At 35.0% G+C, this 16,450-nt stretch overlaps 1 protein-coding gene across 1 annotated transcript in view; it reads right to left on the bottom strand.

The window, feature by feature from the left end:
• The window catches only part of ADGRB3 (adhesion G protein-coupled receptor B3), a 785,278-nt gene that overhangs the window by 501,232 nt on the left and 267,596 nt on the right, over positions 1 to 16,450 (bottom strand). The window lies entirely within an intron of this gene.

Here is a 16,450-nt window from a genome sequence, read left to right as displayed (position 1 = left end):
TTCTCAGATGGAAAAGCAACACTATGGTGGTATTTTTTTAATGTGCTAGACGGATTGTTTCAGACCTAAAACAATCCTAATTTGTAAGTGAAACACGTAAACTCTTATCTAATTAAGTGAGTTTCTCTTGCCAATGTTTATGTGCCAAGTGTTTGAAAAGAAACTTCTTTGTTTAAGGGTTGTTATCAATGGTAAAATTTAACAACAAATGTTATGGCTCCATCCATTTCTCACAAGGGAATACTTTCAAAATATTTGTGCTCTCTTTCAAGATGATATCATCTTCTTGATTTCTCATGAATATAAAGGCCAATTGGATCATCTAAACTTAGGGAGAAAAAGCGATTATTTTTGCTATTATTCTCTTATTTAGTGAATATGGGTTGAGGTAAACCTTTAGTGTGTTATGCTTTCTGAATAATATAAGTTCTTCATGGTTGTTGATTTATATTCAAATGATTCTGAGGTGGCAAAGATCATATACTACATTAGTTACACGAGAAAAACAGCATAGCCAAATAAAAAGATGATCTGCTTTGGTGAAAGCAATGAAAAGCAAGTTATGAAATCAAATGAAGTCATGTACAGCATAATATTGTATATGTACATATGGTACATGACTTATGAAAATACAGGGTTATTTCCTATATCTTTATGCTGATGGTATCGATGAAGTGGTGGATAAATAACTGCATTCATATATAAAACTCATATGGCTTTCCATGTTTAGGCACATTTTCTCATATACACTCTTTCACTGTGCTTCTCGATAAAAAACAGTAGTCTCTGGACGTACGATACAATCAAGGTCACATGAAAAAAAGGTTTTGAAAATCTGTTGCTTTGGGTATAGTTTTATGTCTTTTCTTCCCCCATCCAGAAATATTATAAGTAGATCGTTAAGAAACAAATACACTTGAAAACTGACTCTTGGTAGTCAATTGTCAGTCATGAAGTTTTTGTCTGGAAATCAAGGGTTATAATAATGTGAAGTCATCAAAAAGCTAAAACACACACATATCCATTTGTTATTTTACCATGTGTTTATTTTTCGATGTATGGACAAGTAGAATAGCAAATTAGTCGATAACAGTTATTACTGCAAACTATCTTGCAATATAAATATTAACTTCACATTGTTAGCTAGCTTTCCTTTGCATTTCTACAGAAACTATTCTAGCCCACTGCTGCTTATCAAGAAACTCTCAGAGATATGCCCTACTTTTAATCTACAGCCAACTTGCACTACTTTTTGTCATGGAAATGGTCAATCCAACGCAGCCTTTCTCTTATTTTCCTCCACCTGAAACACCTGCTCCTCCAGCCATGCCTGCAATAAAGCCCTCTCCAAGTCCACCTCCAATGGCACCACCTCCATGAACTAACCAACCAATCAGAATCAGCCTGTCTGCCCTAACTTCTGTTCTGCTTTGTATCAATAATGGACTTTTACTTATTAGATTGTGCCTTATTCCCCGAACTGGATTATAAACTTATATGGGAAGGAAGTATGTCTTACGAGTTTTAAAAGTACCTCCTGCTTTGCATATAACTGGTATTCAATATTTATTCTATAAATAAATTTCACGCTAAGAATTGCTTCTCCAAAAGGCAAATTTCTAGATGCCTAGAACCATTTCTTTAACTTGTTTGGTGAACAGTTCAATGGGGAAAAAATAAAATTCTTAGTGAAGTACTTAAATGTTAATTATGTATGATTATGATGGTCAACATTTCTTTTGTCAACAGAGTTAACTATTGTTGCTATTGTGTCGATAAATATATTCAGATTATTATTTAAATAATTGAAATATTACTTTATTTAGAACTTAAATCTCACTGTCCCAAAACAAAGCTTAATGCCCTAAAACAATGCTTAATTTTTGTCAATAAACATTTATCAATTACTTACTGTTTTAGGTATTAAAATTACAAACATAAGTAAAAAATAGTCTCTGATATTCTCACACCCAAGAAAACCCACTAAACATGGCCTGATCCTTTCAAATACATAAAATTATTTACCTTAATCAAAACATTAAGCTGCACTTGTATGTTACTAAATTTGTTCATTTATTTTTACACTTATTGGAAACAGAGTTGGCACAATTATTTTGCATGCAGATTTTTTGTGTGCATAAGATGGCCTGAAGATATTTAGGTAGTGAAGAGGAGACCAGATCATCAGTTATTATGATATTATTCTGTTTTCTGAGATTATTTAAAAAAATTTTTTGCAATATGATTAGACGTAAAAATTGTTTTCTCTCCCTCAACAACTCTTTGTTGAGTGCCTATATAGTCAGGTGCTTTATGAAAACATAGAGCTGATTGGGAAAAAGACTATTATCTTTTGGAGTCTACATCATCAAAGATATTTCTAGAACTGGCATGAACTATTGGAAACAAGGAATTTTAAAATTAGGCATCATTAGCTAAAATTCTGAAGAACGCTGTTTAAGAAATACTTTTTACTGTTAATTATACATACACTAATTTCATTTTCCCAAAGAACCAAACAGGAATAGAATAAGTGGATGAAAGACAATTTCCAAAGAATTAATTCAAATTAATGAAAATTATATAATAAATATCAGGAAATACTTAAATAAATTTTGAGAAAATCAAAAATTAATATTAAGAAATATTTAAAATAAATTAATACATGTTAAGAAATATTAGAAATTTGAGAAATCCATCATTAAAATTTGAAAGGTTAATTGATATTCTTTCCTTCAAATTATTTCTTGGTTCCATTGCCATAATTAGATACCTGGTTATAGGCATGAAGATGCTATTTATTACAATAATAAAACAGAATCTTGCTTTTCAAAATACTCCCACAGAAATGATTTTATTAGATAGTTGGCCATGACTCTGTTAAGTAAATGGGTGACTTTATGGCACTTCTAAAATGGACAAAACATAGTATAATGAAACAATATACTGCTAGTATGTTTATAGAAAAATTTTAAATGATCAGATGTTTTCAATTAAGTTGTTAAATTATGAAACCCAAAATATTTTATAGAAGCAATTGTCAAATATATTTAGTGTCTATACTCTTAGTCAATGATGATATATTCTAATTCATTTTATTTCCAAATAGAAGCTTTGAAATAATTACATATAATGATAGATTTCTTTTAGATCTTTTCAAACATGTATTCAAAAATTATATTATAAAACATCTTATGTAGAATGATTCCAGGACATTTGGGGTGTAAACCCTTAAATCATCATTTTTACACTTACTCTGTTTATCTTCTGGGAAATGTTAGTAAACTGGATGCACCATTCCATGTAAGAAATCATCAATGTGTGAAATCATGTAGGAATTATTTGTTAATATTTCTTATATATTATCCAATTGCATTTTATGATCTCACCTCTTTTTGAGATAACTTTTGGATTTTTATAAACTATCAGTAATGGTTTGCTTGAAAGATACTTTATCTGTTGGTGATAAGTAAAATAAATGTAGAAGCACATAAATAATAAAAGTAATTCTACTTCCAATAGTAAACTAGTAGGATTCATCATTTCTTGTTGACCTGTATCAGAATTTAATTTAGCATTTTAGTACATCAGTGGCAAAATAAGATGCTATGCTGTGAGTTCCAGCACCTTTTGTAGGGAACTAAAACCCTCACACTATAAGATGTGAATAATCTTATTGCTAAAGTGGCCGAATAAGATCTTAGGGAATGTGAATTACAAGAAAGTAAACTGGGTTGTCCCTGGATGAAGCATTTCTATATTTTCCTAACAAGAACAGGGCTGGCTTGCTTTCCTGCCAAGCTCTCTGACATGCAGAGGGAATCAGGCCCACAGAAAGCTTCTTTTAGGCCTTATTAAGGACCCTGGAAAGTATCTCTGTCCGATTAAATGTGAAACTTTTGTAGGGGTTTAAGAGGCAATGAGTGAGAAATCATGGTTTGATTTGAATTGTAGATAGATTACTGTAATTGAAGAATGGAGAGCAGAGTCTAGGGGAACAAAATTAGAGGCAACATAAACTATGAAGAGCTACTGCAATTGTCCATATACAACTATTTGTGATTGGGTAGGGGGTCGGGTTTGATGGATGGGTCACCAGCAGCTCCTAAGCCTGGGGGAGCAAATGGATGGGGTACCCCCATTAGATAAGAATCAGAAGTCCCAGCTTACTGCAGGTTGAGTACATCTTTGGACCATTGGGTCCAAATTGTTGACAACTAGAGCAATTGTCAGTGCCCCAAAAGTTTACAGGGAAGTGTTTTATAAGAAAGTTTATACTTGAAAAAAGTGACACTTTTAGTATGGTATTTTTGAGAGATGTTACCTTTGTATATATATTACATTATGCATATTGTATTATATGCATTCTATTATACATTCATTTAGAATGTTTAAGAAAAATGATTCCTCTATGATTTTTTAATTAAGGCTCATATCCATATGGGACTTTTCCACTTGCTGAAGTTGAATCTCATTTCCTGTAACAGTATAGCACAGAATAATTTAACTTAAAGCAATATCACTGAACGCATATTTACTGAAAGACGTAATTTAACAAGATACCCCGTGAGAATAATTAGTACATTCTACACTCCAACTGAAAGTTAAAAGATTAGATAAATGGTTGCTTGACCCAAACATATCAACATATATACACAGTGGGTAAGCCACGAAATGGATTTTTCATGCTTTTTCATAAGGCACTGGTATCTGGATAGTTCTGAAACATATTTACTGCACTTAAACCACCTTCACGTGACTCACATGATCTCAAGGTTGTACCTGGAGGTAAGAAAGGAGAAGTTCCTCTGTCATTTACGCTTTTTAACTCATCCATTTTGTTCCCACAGAATTTCTTTTTTAGAGAATCTATAAATATCAAAATAAATAGTTCTACTCATGTTTTACCATTTATTGCTATATTTTTGTGTCTTATCACATAATGTTTTAGTTTACAGCAGTATCATTGTATACATGTTTACTGAAAGAAATATCAAAACTGAGTTTTTAATGAAAATGATTCCACTAAGACATACATATAGTGTTTACAGCAATTTCTAAAAATAACTATAATACCATCTTAACTATCCTCTCAATACTGTAGCTTATTTTTCAGAGACACATGAATACATGTGGATAATAGTTTCAGTATTTTTCTAGTATATAAATTATCCTTATAATCAATTAACATATATTCAAACTTGTTTCCATCATTTATCATTATCAGTATTGAAGCCCAAGGGGCATTCTGTAGAAAGAACTAAAAATGATTAGCCGTTTCAAAGCAGTGTTTCAAATACCTAGAGACAAGGAAGACCATTAAACTAAGATGTGAGCTACAGCTGAATTGTCAGGGTGGACAAATAAAGTGAAGACCAGCAGATGCAGCTCCTGTTTTGAGCATCACACCTGAAGTTCTCTGAACCTGTTTCCTCCTGTTGCAAAAGGGGATTCTGGGAACAGGGTCTCTGAGGTCTTCTGAAGCTCTAAAATTGCATTATTTTCTCAGGTCAGAAGTTGGCACGTGAACATAACATACAGGCCGTCTCTCAGCAGACCTGGAGGCCTAGAGGCTCTGACCAAGGTTGACTGGGGCGTGCAGAGACACAGAGGCACCCGAGTCTAAGTAAAACACAGAGTTGTAGTTGCTTCTAAACCTTTTCTTAAGTCACTCAGTGTGGAACAGTTCCCTGGATGCATGTCTAAGCACCAAAGCAAGGTTTACTTTGCATGGGAGGTCTCAAGATTGCACAGTACTTATTAAAACACCTTAGCCAGCATCCATGATGGAGAGGGATTTTTTTAGAAGACAATATGCTTTCAAAGGCATTGAGCATGAATAGAGTTCATTCATTCAACAAACATTAAATGAGCAATTACTATATTCCAGACAGGATTCTAGGCACTGGCGATATAGCCGTGAACAGAGTAGACAAAAATTTGTGGGTTTTTTTGTTCTTTTTTTTCTCTTTTTTTTTTTTAATTTTTATTTATTTATTTATTTATTTATTTATTTATTTAATTTATTTATGGCTGTGTTGGGTCTTCGTTTCTGTACGAGGGCTTTCTCCAGTTGCGGCAAGCAGGGGCCACTCTTCATCGTGGTGCGCGGACCTCTCACTATCGTGGCCTCTCTTGTTGCGGAGCACAGGCTCCAGACGCGCAGGCTCACTAACTGTGGCTCACGGGCCCAGTTGCTCCGCGGCATGTGGGATCTTCCCAGTCTAGGGCTCGAACCCGTGTCCCCTGCATTGGCAGGCAGATTCTCAACCACTGCGCCACCAGGGAAGCCCCAAAAATTTGTTTTTGTAAGAGAAAATTTTATAGTTATTCCTAGTCTGATAGGCAAGGCTTATAAAATCTTTCACAAATATTAAATTTACTAGCCAGCCCTTGGAAAGTTTCATTATAAGCAGTCAAATATATATTTGTCAGATTAATAACTTTTAATTTCATTCATTCATTCACAAACTGCTTCAGATAAAACTGATTTAACTGCATGTCTCATCCATATCATTCAACAGAAATCGGTTAAGAGGACCACTTAGATGAAAACGGTTGACTCAAAAGCCAGGTCACCATATCCAAAACAATGCTGTGGTCTCATTGGTTTCTCTTCTATTATCTTCAGGGTTTTCTTTCCTTTCAATTTTAATTGATTTTGTTATACACTGATCTAATCTCTTTATACCCCATAAGAAAATGTTTGTTCTTTCTCATTCCATTCACTATTGTCATATTATATCTTTTATATCTTTTTATTTTTGTAAACTACCCAAGAAGACATAAATATGCTTTCATTATACCATGCCTCTCTATTTTCCTGGGGCCAGATATTTACATCTATGTTGCCTTCAGAGGTTTGCCTCCAGAGGAAAGATTCCTAGAAGTGGTTTTGCAGTGTGATGTCATCTCCCATCCCAAATATACTTCACAACAAATAGTGAAGGGAGGGAAAATGTTAGATTTTTTGGTCTATTTTCTGTCAACGTACAACACCCCTCTTCATCCTAATTAGTGCTTTTTCTTGTCCAATTTTGCTTGATATTAATACTGTTATTGCTGCTTTGTTAACGCCTTTGCTACATTTTTTTCCATATGCCTTCTACTCTTCAGTGTCATTTTGCTTTAAGCATATATCTTACATAAAACATGTATAGTTTTATTTTTAAAATCCCATCTGATCCTCTTCCTTTTAGTAGGAAATTAAATCCATTGACATTCATTATATTTATTATAAGGTTGGACTTATTTCTTCTATCTTATATTAGGATTTCTCTTTAGCATATTTTCTTGCTGTTTCTTCATTTTTCCCCTATTTCAATTGTTTTGGATCAATAGGAATTTTCGGTTACATTTTTTTCTCCAGTTATCCTTCTTCAATTATTCCAAGTGCTGTACACTAATTTTATCACATGTACTTAAGTAAATTTTAAAATCTATCAATATCTATAGTGAATCAGTATCCGTACTCTTTCCCAAACCAAGACAAGAATTTGAGTGTGCTATCCACGTCTCACTGTCTTGATACTCACATATCATTCATTTCCAAATGATTGTATATTGTGCTGCAATAATTAGACTTAACTATTAGTCTCAGCTATTAGTCTAACTATCAGTATTAATTTCTCTGTTGATCTTTCTTAGATTTGTTTAATTTTGCTCAAGTACATCCTTTAACAGAGAAGGGTCTAAAATTGACTCATCTTGCCTTCACACTTGAATGCTAGTTTGGCTAGACCTAGAAATTTAAGGTCAAGAAGTTTTATCTTAGTTCCCTGACCAGGGATTGAACCTGGGTCCCCAGCAGTGAAAGCACCAAGTCCTAACCGCTGGACTGCCAGGGAATTCCCAAGGTCGAGAAGTTTGTTTTTCATACTGAACTTTGATGATAACTTGGACCCTGAATTCTGGTATCCAGTGTTGCCTGTGAGATGTCTTCTGGTAAGAGAATCTGCTTTTCTTTCTGGAAGGCTTTTTTGGGATTTTTCCTTTCATCCTTGGAAATTTTACCAATGGATGTCTAGACATCAGTCTTTCTCACTCAGCTTACTTGCTACTCTGTTCCCTTTCCATACAAGGACCAACCCTTTAGCTGAGCACACTGAGGGCTCTTCTCCAACTTCCTTTTGTTGGTTTCCTTCCATATCGGGGTGTGGAGGTTCAGAGTTACTGCAAGCTGCCCTCTGCTTCCATCCCAGCCCCTCTGCATCCACTAAGAACTTCCTCTGAGAAAAGTCAACCCCTGATTTCTGACTATTAAAGGGTAAGTGCAAACCATATGACTTTCCATATCGTTCTCTGAACAGTTCTCTTTCCTACTTACATAAGCCTTTCAAAAGCATATCCTCTAATTGCTCACTTTCCCTCGCCCAATAATGTCAGGCTATCTGACTTCAAGCCTCCTTCCCAGAATGAAACTGCTCTCTGGGAAGTCAGTTGCCTCTTAGAAACTGTCACATTCATCCTGATTCCTTCAGCATTTGACACCCTCCCACGCTCCCCCATCCCACAACTTTTCCTAAAACGTTCACCTCCCTTGGTTTTCAAAGCTGACGATTTGATTTTCTTCCTCTTCCTGACTGCCTTCCGTCTCTTCCATTGCTTTAGTGGCTCTTCATCCTCTAAAAGCTAAGTTTTCCCCTCGGGATTCATCTCAATACTCTCTCCCTGAGAAATTCCACCCATTCCTACAGACTCAGGTACTGCTCTTGGGCACGCAACCATCAGTCTCCCACTCCTTTAGGCTGAACTATGTCCAGACCACCTACACTACAGTGCCCCCTCGATACTGTGACACAAACTTAGTATCTATGAAAACAAGCTAATCCCTGCCTTTATGAGAGACGGTCCCAGATGTGCATTTCAAATTTAGTTTTAATAAACATACGGTGCTCAAGATAAATCGTTTGTGAATAAAAAGCAAAATAAAAGTTGACCAGAAATAATGCAGAAAATTTTCTTAGATTTATCAAAAATATCCTGATGGACCAGTTTGGTTATGTAAAGATGGGCCGTGGCACTAAATCTGGAAAACTGAAGGTGATAGAGAGATATTATTTTGCATGATAATGGAGTAGTAATTTGAAATTTACTGAGGCTGCCAGGGAGACAAGGTGAGGCTTCCTGGGGAAAATAGAGGAAGGAGGTGAGGTTAAAAGGAGAGGCTTAAGGAGTAAGGAGAGAACCGTCCAGAAAAATGGTGGAAAGTTGAGACCAGAAGAGAACACTGTGAGATTCCATGTGGAAGGAACATCAGGAGCAATGTTAAGAACACTGGTACTTAAGTATAAATGTATATACTGTGCTGGGGTGAAATAAAATCCCTCTACACTACAACCAACTTTTATTAAAAGCCTATATCCTGTATTAGAAATATTTACAAAAAGGTGATTAAAGAAAAGAAAGATTGATTTCACATTGAGGTTGGCAAGGGACAGAATAAAGAGAATAGCCCCAGACACAAAATACAAAGCAACGATTGATGATATAGCTAAAATACATGTAAGAGTGGATGGGCAGGAACACATAATTCCTCCCTCAAAAAATCCTTAGAGACATTGGGAGTATATTGAATTTATAGTTCTAAATTATGTGGCAGATCAAGTCAAGTGTTTGTTTAAAAATTATACTAAGGTAAAGATAGTTTTCCAAAGGCTGGAGAATTTGGGAGCACATCAATGATAACTGTAGGGTTACAACTTGACATTCTTATACTGGGCTCTGGGTAGCTCATACTGTAATATATATTAAACATGGTCCCTCAGCTGATTTTGTACTTTCTGAACCATATGCAAACTCTAACCTAATCTACCAAGGAGTCCTAAGTTGTTTACTAGTCATCACCTAACTGGGTTCTACAGGATTGGTGACCAAGTGGCTAAGGATTGGCAGAGGGGGTTAAAGATGGCATCTCTTATATGCTAAATCCTTCCTTATTTCGGTTTAGGGCTTCTTCTTCCCTCACCCCAACCTTCACAGGAGACACTAGCTTTGATTAACCAACTATTATGAACTGTTTCACCAAGACTTAAGTGGTAGACATAATTAAAGTTTTGCTTTTCTCAAGGAAAAACAATGTCTTCTTTGTGTTGTAGTTTTAATTTTTTAATCTTTTCCTTAATTATAATATCTCTTCAAATCTATGTATTCTGTATATTATTACTCCTTTGCCAGAGTATATGTCAGGGTATGTCTTCTAGGCTGGGATATACCTGGCATAACAAGTTATCTTAAAGTGAATATATTGGGTTTTTGATGACTAAAGTTTGATGAGTCAACACTGTAAAAGAGCTGTACCAAAACTCAATAGAAACTTTTGAGTTTGGGATTGACATGTACGCACTGCTATATTTAAAACAGATAACCAACAAGGACCTACTGTATAGCACAGGGAACTCTGTTCAATATTATGTAACAACGTAAATGGGAAAATAATTTGAAAAAGAATAGGTACATGTGTTTGTAAAACTGAATCACTTTGCTGAAAATAACACAACATTGTTAATCAACCCTACTCCAATATAAAATAAAAATTTTTTAAAAAGATGATTAAGAAAAACTTTGGTTGCATTTTTTAAAGTGTGGAATTCAGGACTTTTGGTCTACTTAGCATTTAGTTGTGGTCATTAGTATTTTACAGAGGAATATTGATAAATATGTGGAAAGAATAGTGCTCAGAATGGTAAAAGAGTGAGAAATGGAGTGAGGACTGTCTCAAAAATTATAGTTTAGTGTCAGGCTTATTTGGAAGTAAATTTTGAGTGCCCAATGGATAAGCGCTTCAGGGAAAAGAATCTAGTAGAAAAGCTAGGGAAAACTTAAAGAATCAAACCTCAATTTAGAATTATAAGCTCTATAAGAAAAATAGATTCTTATTAGAATCAAACACTGGGTATGTTTAGCTTGGAAAAAAACTCAGGAAGAAATGATAATTTTCTTTGGATATCTGGAAACCTCAAGTAGCAGAAGGATTACAAATAAATTAATTATGTTGTTTATTAAGAAAGAATTAAGGGGAAGGGTCAAATCCATAGGAAGAAATTTCTAACAATTTGGGGTCCATAAAACAGAGTGGGTGGCCATATGAAATACCAAGCTGTTAATCAGTGGAAGTACTTAAGCAGTGGCTGTGCGCCTAATGAGTATTGTAGCAATAATTCCTACATGTATGTATCTCTGATTCCTAGAATCTGTGATTCTTCCTATTCCCCCAACCCCATAGTCTATCAATTTTCCACTGTCATGTCTCCATCCAAAGCATGTTCCAAATCTGTCAAGGTCTCTTCAGCTCCACCACCACCACTCAGGTCCACACCCCACTAGCCTCCAGCACTGGGATATTGCAATGACCTCCTAACTGCCCCCCACCCCTGCCACCACTTCTGCTTACAATCCAGTCTCCACATAGCAGAAAGGTAGACCTTTTGAAAGATAAAACAGATACTGTAAATCCTCTTCTTAAATTCCTTTCATGTCTTCCCAACTCTTAGAATAAAATCTAAACTCCTTACTCTGGGTCTTATTAAGAGCCCTGTGCAATCTGCCCAACCTACATTTCAAAAACCATTTCACATCCTTCTCGCCATGACTAACTGTGTTCCAGCCACACTGGCCTTCTTTTAGCTCCTTAAACATACATTGATTTCTTTCACTGGAAAGCTCTTCTGGTCTTTGCATGGTTGATTCATTCTTGTCATTCTTATCAAAGCTAAAATCTCACCTCCTTCCAGAGGTGGTCCCTGACCACCAAATACAAATACAGTCATTCTCTAAGACCTGAATTTAATTCTCTACAGAACTTATCAATATCTGTGTTGTGTTTGTTTTTATGTATTTGTTTAATAACTGTATCCATCAACACACTAAAATATGAGCTTCATAAGACTAGGAGTCTTGTCTATCTTGTCCATCACCATATCTTGTGCCTTGTAAGTGACTGAAAAGTACTTTGGAATGGAGAGAGAGAGGAAAAACAGAGGAAAAAAAGGGGAAGAACTTTATTATTATTGAATAATATCATGATCTTAATCTTACTCACTGCACTCTGGGTGACTTCCTCAGATCTACCTTCCAATTCACAAACATTCCCCTTGACAGTGTCAAATTAGTATGTAACCCATCTACTGAATTTTTAACTTCAGTGACTATATGTTTTATTTTTGGTAGTTCTATTTTTTCCAAATCTATTTTCTGTTATGTTGTTCTGTATTTATTATTTCTTTATTATTTCTATTCTTTTTTAAAAATCACTTTAAACATACCTCTTTTATGGTTTATTTAAGGATTTTGCTTGTTTGTTTTCTATTTCAGAGTGTGCTCCTTGCATTACATCTGTTGATTCCCCTGCATGGCTTTTGTTTTCTCCTATATTTTATTTTATTTTGTTTTATTTTGTATTATTTTATTGAGTGTTCATCTTGCACAGCATTTTCTCCCCTATGAAACTCCTATAATCCTCACTGTAAAAACATCCTTTCACAGCAGTAAATTTCTTGGCTCTAGGTTGCTATATCACAAAAGCATCAATTTCTATCATATACCTGCATGGCATGTGCTACTACTTGTTTCCTTTGTTGGGGGGGGGTGCCTTTTTTCTCCCCACCAAGGCTCTTGAAAGAAGGTGAGCTTCTTTCTCACTGTTTCCTGGGGCCAACAAATAAAATTTCTCTAAACTTCCTTTGACAGAAAGGGTAATTCTGTGAGGCCCCAGGCTTTAGGTAGTTGAATTGATTTTAGTTCTCCAAACCTACACAGGTTGAGGACATTCTTCTCTCCACATAGCAACAATGAAATCCTAATTTTTAACCATTTAGAGCTTATAACTATCCAAAACATTTAAAAGCCCCCAGCTTACAACTAATACTTTGTCTTTTGTCTTTTTATGTTGCTGTTGTATTTTATGGACACCTATAAATCTCCTTTTATTTTCAGTGTGGCTCACTTTTGTTGTCCTAACATTTTATCCAGCATTTCTATGAGTTTTTATCAGGGCTGGGGTCCACTCACATCACTCATTCTGCCATATTGTTCGAATCCTTTCCAAAAGTTAGGTATTGTGTTTAAGCGCTATCTTCATCATGAGTTAGGTTCTATTATTATTCCCATTTTAGACATGGAGATGATGACATTTCAAGAGGCTACATTACTTGTCCATCATTATACAGTGAGGGTGTTTTGGGCTTGGGATTCAAAAAGATCACATATAATTGATGCCCAAGCCAGGCTTTCAAGTATAAGGCCATATAATTAATAGAATCCCTTTCAACTTTAAAATTAATTTTATATCTTTGCACTTTGCATGGTTTATTTCCCTACATTGGAATATGTGGTTTCATGGTGTTAATCATGATGGAATATATAATCAGGCTAGTGTTTGCTCAGAGTTTTTAATAATCTCAGCTGCAGATCACTTCCAATTGCTTTGTAGGTTTTCCATGATACTCCATGGGAAGGAAAATATGCTAAATTAAGAGTTTCACAATGTGAATTAATATTAAGATGCCCTAAAAAAGTGTAATCTTATAATGTCATTAACATGAGGTTGAATATAATGGAAATATTTTAATGGTGAGTAATGTATCATACTGCTCCTTCCCTAATGTTTTCACCCTTGGCAATAGATGCCTTTTTAACTTGCCTCTACCAAAATTTCCTTTACTGAGCATAAATAAGAAGATGCATTTATATTTTCAATAAAGAATTTAAAAGTGTGAGTACTAGGCCACATTACATTCATTCAGGAAGAGGCACATAAAAAATCAGAGAAATTTATATATTCAATATTTAAGTTACTGAGACTGAAAAGGCATTAATTTTGGTGTCCTCTACAGACTGTAAAGGTTTTCTGACTCCAATTTTAATAAAAGAATAAAACCTTACAACAGTACTCAATTCTTCTTAGTAAATGGCCGAAAAAGAACTGAACTCCTTTACCAGACAAGCAATCCGTTAATCATTCATAAAGGTCACGACTGAGCCACACAAGAACTTAATTTTCCTGTGTGACAGTGCTCTGTTTTTCTCATACCCTATGGTTTTAGAGGATCAGAATTTCCCACTACCTCAAAACACTAGCTTGACCTCAAAAACAAGTCTGGAAAAAATATTCTTCCAGACATTAAAAAAATGAAACATGAACAACTACCAAATGATGTTTGACATTTAAGAATGACCTTTGTGCAGCAAATAAAGTCATTTTCCAAAAAGCCAACATTCAAACTTTCCCAGAAACACATTTGCAAATGAAAAGACATCACCAGCTAAAAAAGTAATTGCTAGCCATAAACCGTTTTTTTTTTTTTTTTTTTGCAAACACCACTAAAATTAGTGAAGTTAAATGCCCAGATTAAGAAGAAATGCTCCATCGATTCTCATGTCACTTTTGTAGCACTGCTGAATCGGTTTTGGTAACTTTACTGAATGAACATTTTCTTTTTGCTAAACTGCCTTGTCTTGCAGCCTCCTCTAAAGATGGAGAGCATCTTACGCCGGTATCCAGACAGTCTCACTGAATTTAGTGACTTACAAATTTAAAGGAGGTTCATGGTTTGCTGTCTTGACCTCAGGTTTTGCCCTTGAAATCTCACACTGATTCTATAAAAAGCAATCTCCAGGCTTCCTGGAGCAGGTTGTCTGGAAAACGGTGGTTAGAAGCATTTTGGTTCTACCCTGAGACCAGCCAGTAAGTGATATCAGCAAATACGTTAACAAAGTTACCATAAAATGCTTATATGCATATACCTGGAGAAAACCATAATTCAAAAAGATACATGCACCCCAGTGTTCACTGCAGCACTATTTACAATAGCCAGGACATGGAAGCAACCTAAATGTCCATCAGCAGAGGAATGGATAAAGAAGATGTGGTACATATATACAATGGAATATTACTCAGCCATAAAAGGGAATGAAATAGTGCCATTTGCAGAGCCGTGGATGGACCTAGAGACTATCATACAGAGTGAAGTAAGTCAGAAAGAGAAAAACAAATATTGTATAATATTGCTTATATTTGGAATCTAGAAAAATGGTACAGATGAACTTATTTGCAAAGCAGAAATAGAGACACAGATGTAGAGAACAAACTTATGGATACCAAGGGGGTAAGGGCGGTGGGATGAACTGGGAGATTGGGATTGACATATATACACTACTATGTATAAAATAGATAACTAATGAGAACCTACTAATAATAGTGTCACTTACACTATACATTAAAGCGCTGACATTCAAAATTAGGTATGTCTGTTTTCAAGGTCTATGTTCATTGCTCTACAATATTAAAGTAAATAAAGTAAATAAAGTAAATGGACAGCATCCATCCCCTGAGTAAAAGTAATTCAAATTCATTATGGAAAATAAAGATGCCAGAAAAAAAATATTATGTTTATCCCTATTCCAAAAATTACTTACTACCACCAAAAATTTCTTACTACCATTATCTTCCAAGTTTTAAACTTTCTTTTGGGGGGAGGCATATGTCATAAGATGTTATGAGGTTTCCTTTAGAACTTGTACAGGGGTGATGTTATAGTGCAAAGATTTCACTGTTGAGAACAAATGTACTGAATTAAACCTCCAGCATCTGCCATGGACACAAGAACAGCTTTTACCATTGAAAGTCATCCCAAGGTAAGGGTATTGATGGTGTTTTTCCCAAAAGAAGAAAAAGAGGTCTCTGGAGAATCACTGATATATTTAGGGGAGACTAAAACATTTCCTGGTTGGACATTCACTGAAATCATCAGACTTGCTTGTCAGCCGTGTGTTGTCACATAAAGAGGAGAAAGCACCAGTGGGAGATGCTTCCACGAGATCACGTCAACTAAAAATACAAGAGTGGGTTAGTTTTTGCAGCTGAGGGAGGGGGATGAGGATCTGGATAACTTCAGGGTTTAAAGATAACAAGATTAAGAAGGAATGGAAGTGATACCTTCTATCGGCAATCAGGAAGTCACAACATGGAATTACTTTTGAGAATTTTATGACTTCACTTTCAGTTTAAGATGAGAGTGAAACTTCTTAGTGAAAATGTAGGCAGATGAACTAAGAAAGTCAATATGAGGAGAGATATACATATATATATGTGTATATATATATATATATATATATATATATTTTTTTTTTTTTTTTTTTTTTTTTTGCAGGAAGCACTTTTAACTGGCCAAGGAGAAGGGTTTTGTTTTTGTAAAAAGTCAGATCAATATATATCCAGTAAGTAATTTTCACCCCTATATATTTTCACATAGAGATGTTACTCTTTTTCTATTTGCAGTGCTAGGTACAGACTAAGTTTTTAACAAATAAATACTTATGGCTTGATCAGTTGGTTGAAGATAACCCAGACTTGCCTGAGGCATGGAAAGTACAGGGTGACATAGGAGGAAAGAAATTAGAGATTGGTGAATGTGCATGAAAAAGGACTTTCCTCTCTGGTTAATAGCTTGCC

Source organism: Eubalaena glacialis, chromosome 12, assembly GCF_028564815.1.
Source record: "Eubalaena glacialis isolate mEubGla1 chromosome 12, mEubGla1.1.hap2.+ XY, whole genome shotgun sequence".
NCBI lineage: Eukaryota > Metazoa > Chordata > Mammalia > Artiodactyla > Balaenidae > Eubalaena > Eubalaena glacialis.
This window is presented reverse-complemented; position numbering and strand designations above follow the sequence as displayed.